Source organism: Aethalodelphis obliquidens, unplaced genomic scaffold (genome assembly GCF_003676395.1).
Source record: "Aethalodelphis obliquidens isolate GAN/ISIS:26980383/991018 unplaced genomic scaffold, ASM367639v1 scaffold13, whole genome shotgun sequence".
Classification (NCBI taxonomy): Eukaryota; Metazoa; Chordata; class Mammalia; order Artiodactyla; family Delphinidae; genus Aethalodelphis; species Aethalodelphis obliquidens.
This window is the reverse complement of record NW_020837957.1, coordinates 29952297-29961958: the sequence shown is the minus strand read 5'-3', so window position 1 is coordinate 29961958 and position 9662 is coordinate 29952297.

Sequence of the window (9662 nt, the reverse complement as noted above, 5' to 3'; positions counted from 1 at the left end):
CTGCAGCACTTTTTGTTCTATCTTCGTCTAGGACAGCGTCTTCTGCATTATAGCACATATTTTTGCCTTCACCTCCCTAGGTCCCTTTGAGGGCAGGGGGAATATCTTGGTCTTCCTGGTGCCCCCGCAGTACCTTGCCCTGAGCTGGCACATAGTGGGTGCTTAGGGTAGGATGCTAGCAGGCTGGATCATGGTCAAATATACATGCTCTGGATTCAAATGACCTGCTTTGAGCCCCCAGCTCTGATGCATCCCGGTGTGCGATCCTGAGCAAGTTTCCTTAGCCTTGCTAAAGGCCAAGGTGGAGGACTTACAGTACCTGCTTCTCAGGATTTTCATGAGAAGTAAATTAGATAATCCTAGTGCACGGTAAGCACTCAAAACATCCTGTGACTAAATCATGATGACCTAGACAGAAAAGTTTATCAATGCTGGTAAAACAATTGGTACTTCCCTGTGAAATGTTCAGGCAAAGGGAAACCTACTCATTTTAGACCGGTGTTTGGTACCGATGGGAGTGTTAGGAGGTGGGTATGAGGAAAAACTCCATTACGTATCCAGTATTATCAAGAAGGCTTTAAGGAATTGAGGTTTCAGGAGCTCTTAGTTGAAGGGAGCTTGCCCGGGAGAGTCTTATAGGTAAGTGGGAGGATCCCAGAAAATTGCTCTTCGCCTCGCTCTCTGAACTCCGCCTCTCAAGTTCTCTCCTCCCCAAAGCCCTTCCCAGAACAGCACATCGGGGCTGAACTTGGAAAGGGATCGACACCGAGGAGCAGGTTCAGAGACTGTCATTGTCATGCAGCCATCTGCCTCCCAGTCTTGCTCTAGGGCATTGCCCACCCTGTCTCCTATGTGGAATGTGCCCCACAGGTGTACCTGATTATGTTATTCTGCCCTGGGAGCTGTGTGCTCATTGTGTGTGGACTGCATGGCTGGATCTCAGTAATAATGGACATTGCTAAGCCTGCAATAACTAGAAACAATGCATTTGCCAATGCGGAAATAAAATAAGCAGACCCACAAGCGAATGGCCCGTAATATCTGAGTTAATTCTAGTGACAAAGAAATGGTGAGTCTGGGTGCTTTGAACCATGTCAGTTTAGAAGGTATATTCACAGAAACTATGACCTATAATCTTAGAAGATAAATATTAAAAGCTTTAAAAAGTAATTTGAAAAGAGTAATATTTGATACAACTAGTATATATCAGCCATGAATATAAGCTCTGGCCCACATTTCCAAGTCTCTAAGAAAACGAAAAATGGACTATGAGGTTTGGACCACTGTTCCATTGTGCCCATTTTACAGGTAGGAGAACTAAAACCCTGAGAAATCAAATGGCTTACATACCTGCATACATGCACACACAACACATAAATTTCTCTCTCCTGGGGGAAGGAGTGCATGCCACTTTCCATGACCACTTTTGATTTTAAGACTCAACCATTTCGCGAGGTCTCAAAATCCAGTGTGCTTTGCTCTTGGATTAACTGTGCTATTTGAACTAAAGGCTTAACTTGTTCTTAATCTTCTTTTTGAAATGTTGACTTAGAGAATTAGCTCCCTGCCCATCAGGTCCCAGGCACAGATGAAGCAAACAGCCAGCATGCACAGTTTAGCAACAGATAGAGCCTGGGTCGGAGATCTGGGGACCAGTTTGTCACGGCGCCTGTGTCAGAGCCAGCACACCAGGGTTAGAGATCAAGGCAGAGACAGAGATAGTGGAGGTTATCTGAGGAGGCACCAGATACGATCAGGAAAGAGCATCGTGGCCACAGCCAAGACTTCAGTGACTGCAGCAGCCGTCTTGGGTAATTCAGAGTGGGTGGACTTTTCCATGAAGGAGAACCAGAGATGGTGCCTTTCACACACCTGCTGTTATTGTTATCCATCACTGATGAGGCTGTGGTAACCATCCCTGCCCCACCGGGTTAACGAGCAGCTGGGAATCAGAATCTATGAGTATTACCCGGCAGAACTGGATTAATATTTCCAGTCATAACATGACCTTTCTGCCCTATGTAGACAGAGTAAAGTGACTTTCTCAGGCATGGGGACAAGGCGCTCCTTTCCCTCTCTCGGGGTATTTGGGGGCAGCTGGTGAGAGCTTGTAGTTCATGGCCATACAGTCAGCTTCCAGCTCCTCTCCATTATGACAAGAAAATTCTCTCCATCTGACCCCACAGCTCCCTGACATCCCATACACTATCTCACTCAACTCCTACTGGCCCCGTGGGGTTTTTCTCTCCTGGCTGCCCTTAATGATGATTGGAACATTATTGCCATGTGATAATCATGTTTCTGATGGGAGGAAGGGAGAGGGCCCAAGGTGATTTTTCCTAGCATCAGCCTCAGTCGTGGGTTCTCAGGCACCATCAACATTTTTCTAAGCAGCTTTAAAGGTGACGCAGAAATGGCCACATAGGCAGGGCACAAGACTAGTGATGGTTTAATAAGCAAAGCCCAGACACCCAGGTGCTGGTGCCACCTGATCTGCCCCCAGAGGCAGGCTCAGAGATTGGCATGAGGCAACCTAGCCTGGGTTTGGGGAAGTGACGCCCACAGAGGAGTCAGGTCTGTGGTGCAGGCAGCCCCTGGATCCCACAGGGAGGAACTCAGCTGAGAAGCCTCCCTCCTGGGCTCTCAGGTAAGGAGCAACCATCCTACACAGACAAGTGGAAATACAAGGGAGTCCAACAGTTTCCTTCTTGAGCCTGGACATTTGCATCGTGTGTGAGAAAAGGCATGTGGAAGGCAGATAAGTGGAGGTGACTACGGTTTAAACGAACTCATCAGCTCCATTACGCCATAGCAAGAAGTAGGTCAGAAGGGTCTTCCTGACCCAAACTCTAGTTTATTCATCATAATCATGACCCATGTTTCTTAATGAGTAACAGAAATGCTGAGGGATATTTATTTCATGCTGTCAAGGCAAGAAGAAGCCATTTTCAGGTAGAATCTCTTTTTATTCTGCTCTAGAGAGGGGAAAAGAATCTGAATGTGGAAAAACATTAAGGACCATATGAGTTGGAAACAAAGCAAAAGAAGGAGCCCTTTATTCTTGAATAAGACCAGGTTTTGGCTTAGCTTCTGTTTGGAAATTCCCTTTTTTTTCGAAGCCTGGAACTTCAGAGAGGGCCAGCTTCACAAGGTAGGAAACGCTGAGGAAAGAGAGAAAGGGACTTGAATCCAAGCGTCGGTTTCCGTGGAGCTTTCGTAGGACCTGTGCATGCTTTAGTGCTGTCCTTGGGGAGAGTAGCATGTGTGGTGGTTAGGGAGTCGCACCCCGGAGCTCAACTGCCTGCTTTCAAATCCCAGCTCTGCCTCTTCTCAGCTGTGGAAACTTGGGCAAACTCCTTAACCTCTCTGGCCTTTGGGTTAACTCGTGTTATAAAATTCTATCTACCTCTCACAGGGTTGTCATGAGGATTAAATCAGCTAATACCTAGAGGATGCTAGAATGATATCTTCCAGCCATTTTCACTAGTTGTAAATAATAGAAATAGATCGCTGAATATTTCCAAATGATCATTTGCTTCTCCACTGGCATCATGACATCAGCTAAGAAGAAATAAGAGGCTATTTATAGAGGGAACAAAGTTAGTTTGCAGATTTCCTGGATTCTCAGAAAGTGACATCATGTCAGAGCTATGTCTAGTGTGTTGTCCATTCATCTAGCAAATATTTGATGGGTCCTGGCCTTCTGTGGAGGAGCAAAGGCAGACATGTTCCCACCTGTGTGGTGCTTAGACCAGGAAAGAACAGAATATCATCATAATAACCTCAATACAGGGCAATGAAGGTGGCAAGAGGGTAAGTACGGGATTCTGGCTGCTGACCAGGTGGAAGACTGTGTCTTTAACAGCCCCAGCCCCCCAGCACAGGCTAGACACATAGTAGGTGCTCAATAAACATTCAAGGAACTAATGCATACAGTACTTGTTGTGTGGGACTGTGTGTCTCGTGTTGCCCTTTATCTCCTACTCTTCAGAGCAGGAACACATCTTCATTTTTGCGACCCCAGCACCTAACGTCACGCCTAGCACATAGGGCAGGGGGCGATAAATATTTGTTGAATTGATATGAATGATTGATAAGCCTGATGTGTCTCTCCCCCGTTCAACGGTGGAGGCCTTTCTTGCTTTAACCCAAAGAAGTGAGAAACTTGACAAGATGGGTAGCCAAGTTACTTTTAGGAGCTGAATCTTTTCATACCCATTAAAATTATATGTGTAACTGGTTTTCTGCTCACTCTCAGCTGCCACGACCTCCTCTTTCTTATGAAAACTCTCTCTTTAGGGTTTAGGGTCCCACCAGCCCTACCCCATCTCTCTGGAAATTTCTCCATTTTTTCCCTATCATCTCCCTCCTCCAGCTCCCAGCCTCAGTCCTAAGCCCAGCGGTCGCCATTGCTGCTGTCGGGCCATTAATGCTATCAACCCCCTCCCTCCAAGAGCAGACCCACACCCTGGCCCCAGGAGCCGACACAGGTTCCTCTGGCAACACTGACTGGCCCAAGGAGTGGGCATGAGCCTCAAGCAGGGACAGTCAAAGTCCTTCCCTGGCATGACGGCTGCACCCTGGGGTGATGAAGCTGACAGGACATGGCCCTGGGGCTGTTGGCAGCAACCAGGCCATACCACATGGAGTCTCCCTGCAGAGACAAGTGGAGGCCAGCTGAAGTGGGAGATGGGAGAGAGAGCAGACAAGAATGAGAGAGAGACCCAGTCTCTGGGACTTCCCTGGTGGTCCAGTGGTTGAGACACCAAGCTTCCAATGCAGAGGGCACGGGTTCGATCCCTGGTCAGGGAACTAGGATCCTGCATGCCATAGGCACGAGGCCAAAAGTAAATAAATAAATAAATATGACCACATACATTAAAAAAAAAAGAGAGAGAGAAAGAGAGAGCGCGAGAGAAACCCAGCCTCAGAGGGCTCTGTTTTCTGTAGCCCTTGCACTGGGCTGTGAGCTTCCCAGACGCATAAACCCGTGCCTTCCCCTTTAACTGAGCTGGGCAGACTGGAGTGCTGCTGTCTGCAGAGGGATTTGCTGCCACCCTAACCCTCCTTGGGGGCCTTGTCCACTTTTACAGCTTTGACCAGACTCTAAGCAAATGGCTCCCAATTTCTATCCCTAACCTCAGACTCTCCACAAGCCTGTGCCCCGGTTCCAACGTTCCGTGCAGGGCACTGTTCCTGGATGGCCACTGCCCGCCTCAACTTTAACTTGTGTAAGGCTCTTCGCTGCTGAGCTGCTGACCTTCTCCATGCTCTACCTTGAACTGTGGTGCCTCGTCTCTCTCCCCCGAGGCCTTCCTCCTCTCTCTTCTTCCTGCCGCCACCCACAATCAGGCGCTAAGTCCTGCGGCTTCCTCCTTCGCACTGTTTCCTACGGCTGCCTCCTAACTCAATTCTTCTGGATGATCAGAGGAATAAGCTTCTTGAGGTTCTCTCTGCTGAATCAAGTCCAGGCTTCTTAGCGGAGCCCACAAAGCTGCCCGCCAGCCATCGTCCTAGTTTCTGGCCACACCCCTCACCTACAGGACCCCTGCGCCCCAAACCCATCACGCATAGCACTCTGCTCATGCAGGCCTCAGCCCTTGCTCACCCCTCCTCCGCCCTGCCATTCCTCTGCGGTCCAGCTCAGATATTGCTTTCCTCCAGGGAACCTTCTCTCTTCCCCCGGAAAAGTGAACTCTCTCCTCAAAGGTCCCAAGTACATTTTAGGTCTTTAAACAAAGTTTTATGGCTATGGAGAAACTATTACGTGCCAGGCCCCGGGGACCTGACTTAAGGATAACGCAGTCTCTGCAGGCACTGAGCCGTCAATGGACTAGCAAGAGACATGGCGACACATCCCGCTTCACTTATATTGCCTCCTCCTGTGGAAGCTTCCATATTAGTCTCACTCCCCTGATTAGCTTGAAAGCCATTTTAGAGAAGGGACCCATAGTATAGTTCCTGGCACACGGCCCTACACATAGGAATTCCTCAATAAATACTAACCTATATAAAGCAGCATCTAGGTTAAAAAATCCATAAAGGATAAGAGATGTAAAAGAACATTATTCTTTTTAAAAATTAATTTTATTGAAGTATAGTTGATTTACAATGTTGTGTTAATTTCTGCACACACACACTCTTTTTCATATTCTTTTCCATTATGGTTTATCATAGGATATTGAATATAGTTTCCTGTGCTACACAGGAGGACCTTGTTGTTTATCCATTCTAAATATGAGTTTGCATCTGCTAATCCCAAACTCCCAACCCAGCCCTCTCCTACCACCCCCCGCCTTGGCAACCACAAGTCTGTTCTCTATGTCTATGAGTCTGTGTTTCACAGGTAGGTTCATTTGTGTCATATCTTAGATTTCACATATAAGTGATATCAGATGGTATTTGTCTTTCGCTTTCTGACTTCATTTAGCATGATAATCTCTGGGTCCATCCATGTTGCTGCAAATAGCATTATTTCATTCTTTTTTAACAAATACTATTCTTAAAATTAAGGTCCAGGCTTAAAACTAATCCTTTCAGTTTGGTCATTTTAACAGCTGTGTATAAAATTTACCAAATTCTGAAAACTACTGCCTTGGTACCACAAGCACCCTCTAGACTATATGTCCTGTTACTCCCCTCACCACAGGGAATAGGAGTCGTTTCATGGTTTGTGTGTAGCTGATTTAGAACTGTGAGTTGCTACAATATAGTAACTTAAAGGGTGATAGTTTAGGACAGCAATTACAACTAGCCAAACATTATAAACATGCTTCCACTGTGGAAATAACTTGGCTTATTCAGGAATTACTTACAGGCTTGAAAGCTCTGTTTTCAAGAGTAATTGATGTAATAGGACAGAGCATCATTCACTAAAGGCAGCAAGTGATTGGATGAGTGATGGGCTAAAATTTTGGAGCATTTGTGACCTATGCTATTTTATAAAATGTCAGCAAATGAATTATCTAAAAAAGAATGAATCCTCCTATGCAAATGTTTTTAAACTGGTTATATCATTACTTTTAAAATTTTTCATCTGAGGTGGTTATTTCATTATTTTAAATATTTTTCATCTGAGGAATTCCACACCCAATTATCTTTTTCTATTAGACTTGCCTTTTAATAGGGTTGTCTTTCTATATTGGAATTCATTTTTTTCCATGTACAAAACTTTGAGAGTTCATCGATACATCCAACCTGATAAAGTATATATACTTCAAGCCCACAGATAATTTTCTGAGTTAAAGACACCTGTTTGATGGACTGACCATGACATACCTAAAGGTTATTTATTTTAATTTGCATGGAACAAAATTTATTAATAAATAACATTGTTAAGATTGTTCATATCCAAACTAAAATGCTGGCAGAAAATCATACAAATCATTACATAGGATGTAATGTATGTACATAGGAAGGATTCTTTTTGTTTTATATCCAAAGTCTAGCAGAGAACTCAGCATCAGGCAAGATACTCACGCATTTATTGAATGAATAGATTTCTGTTCATCAAATTAGTGCATATGTCAGGGTAAGTCCAGGCCACTCAAGACGGCTGGTCTCTTGCTCTTGGTACATCCCCTACTTGACCAGTGCCTGCTTCACTCACATGACTATCCAGTCCTTACTTAGAGGGCTTAATCTGTCCCTGGTAACTGATGAGACAACCTGATGTCAATTCCCTCTATAAATGGTAGCCTCCTTCTTCCCTAAGTAGTAAAGACTGCTGCCATTTCCTGCTCACTGTCTGCTGCACATGGTGAGGTGTTGCTCCAGGACACTTTGGGTAAGATTCCCCCATCTATTAAACCATTAATGTCTCTGTCACTGTCTCCAGGCTCTTCATCTCCAGGCTGGGCAACTGCAAGGCTTGCAGGCCTGTGGGGTTCAGCCCAACAGTCAGGTATAAGGAGATATAGAATGGGGAATTAAGGGATGTTTTCATAACATGATACCATATAAAAACTTTTAAATCATATGTGTTATATTACTAAGAACATATGTTAAAGGCTTTAATTTTAAATGACTTTTTCTTACTAAAACAATGTCCACAATTTACATTTATGATTTATTTATTTTGTCAACATTGTATGTAGATAATATATGATGAATATTTACTGTTCATCAAAATGAAATTTGGCAGGAAGACTGATAAGTCTTAAGCTTATAAAGATAGTTGTGTGCTGAAAATAATAATCCTGTCTAAGAGTTGAACTGGAAGCTTTTTCTCTAAAATTATACTTTTCAGAATACTGGTGCTATGGGATAACATTTGGCAAAGTTTCTTGTAAACTATTCTAGACAGCTAGTAGGAGTATTTTGAATGACCAGGACAATAGATTTCATTTTATGGACTCTCAACTATTTAATTTCGGTCTAAAGGTTAACTGTTAGACTAGTGTATAATTATTTTCACAAAATGCATAATCATGACTGTCAACTTTTCCATGACTAACTATACCCTGCCAGATGTTTTTAAGGTTCTGCTAAGTCACATTTTTTTTCCGCCGGACTCTGTGTTCCCACACTTATTCCCTCTGGTCTTTTTTCATACTTTGCCTTTTACCTGAATTTTGGGTAAATGGTTTTATTGCTCTTTTTACTATTTCATATGAATATAATAGTTTCATATAAATTACTCTCAATTTCACCTTCTATCATAAAGCTTAACCTATCCCTTTCCTTGGGAGAGATACAGTTTGTGCAATTTATTCTGAAAAGTTATTAAGCCTTTTTAAGCAAGGAAAGCTAGCGACAGCTCATCAGATGACTGAAAATCTGCTGAATCACTCTAATATCCAGTCTTTTAGGAAAATGCTAACCATTTCCCAAACTTTGACATTTGTTTTCTGCTCTTCAGCCACTTCTCCTGATTAGATTTTCTGGCTGTAGCAAGGATCATTAATCATTAGACAGCTGGGGCTCACTGTCAAGTGAGACCTTGTAACACATGGTGGATTTGTATTTTCTTACCAAGTTGAGCTTTTAGGGAACATTTGCTGCTGGCCACTAGCAGAAGAATTTCGATGACAAATTTCATCTCTCAAATGCCAGTGAAAATATCTGGCTGCATGCATGGTTTCAAAGTGTTTATTGATTCAAAATGTATTAAAGCCTACCAGGTGCTTGTAATTGTGAGAAATGTGAAGAAAAAAACCCAGTTCTTATTCCCCAAAGGAGCTCTAGTGGGAAAGACAGATGACAAACACACAGTTGAAATCAAGTAAAGTATTCAATGAGGTCAAGTCTCTGAAACAGGTGGGGAGTGCTATAAACGTACAGAGGAAGCGCTGCAACATTGCCCTAGTCACCTTCAGACTCTTCACCAACCACATTTCATCACTGGTTATGCAAAGGCAATGCAACCCTGCTACATGACTCCATGCATGCATGTTTGAAGGAGAAAACATCAGAATATTTCTGCGGGAGAACAGTGAGGTCTCCAAACTGCAAATATTTTCTACACCAATTGCAGAGCATTGTTGAGCACCTACGGTTGAATAAACTAATTAAAGTGAGCTTGGGTTTACGACCTAATCTTACTTCCATGCATTGGGAGAAGAAAGCATGGTCGTGCAAAGAAATCTCCTGGGGTCAGAAAACCAGGTGTGTATTGTGAGATTAGGCAAGCGGGGTTCACTCAGGCCAGCTGAGCACAGGAT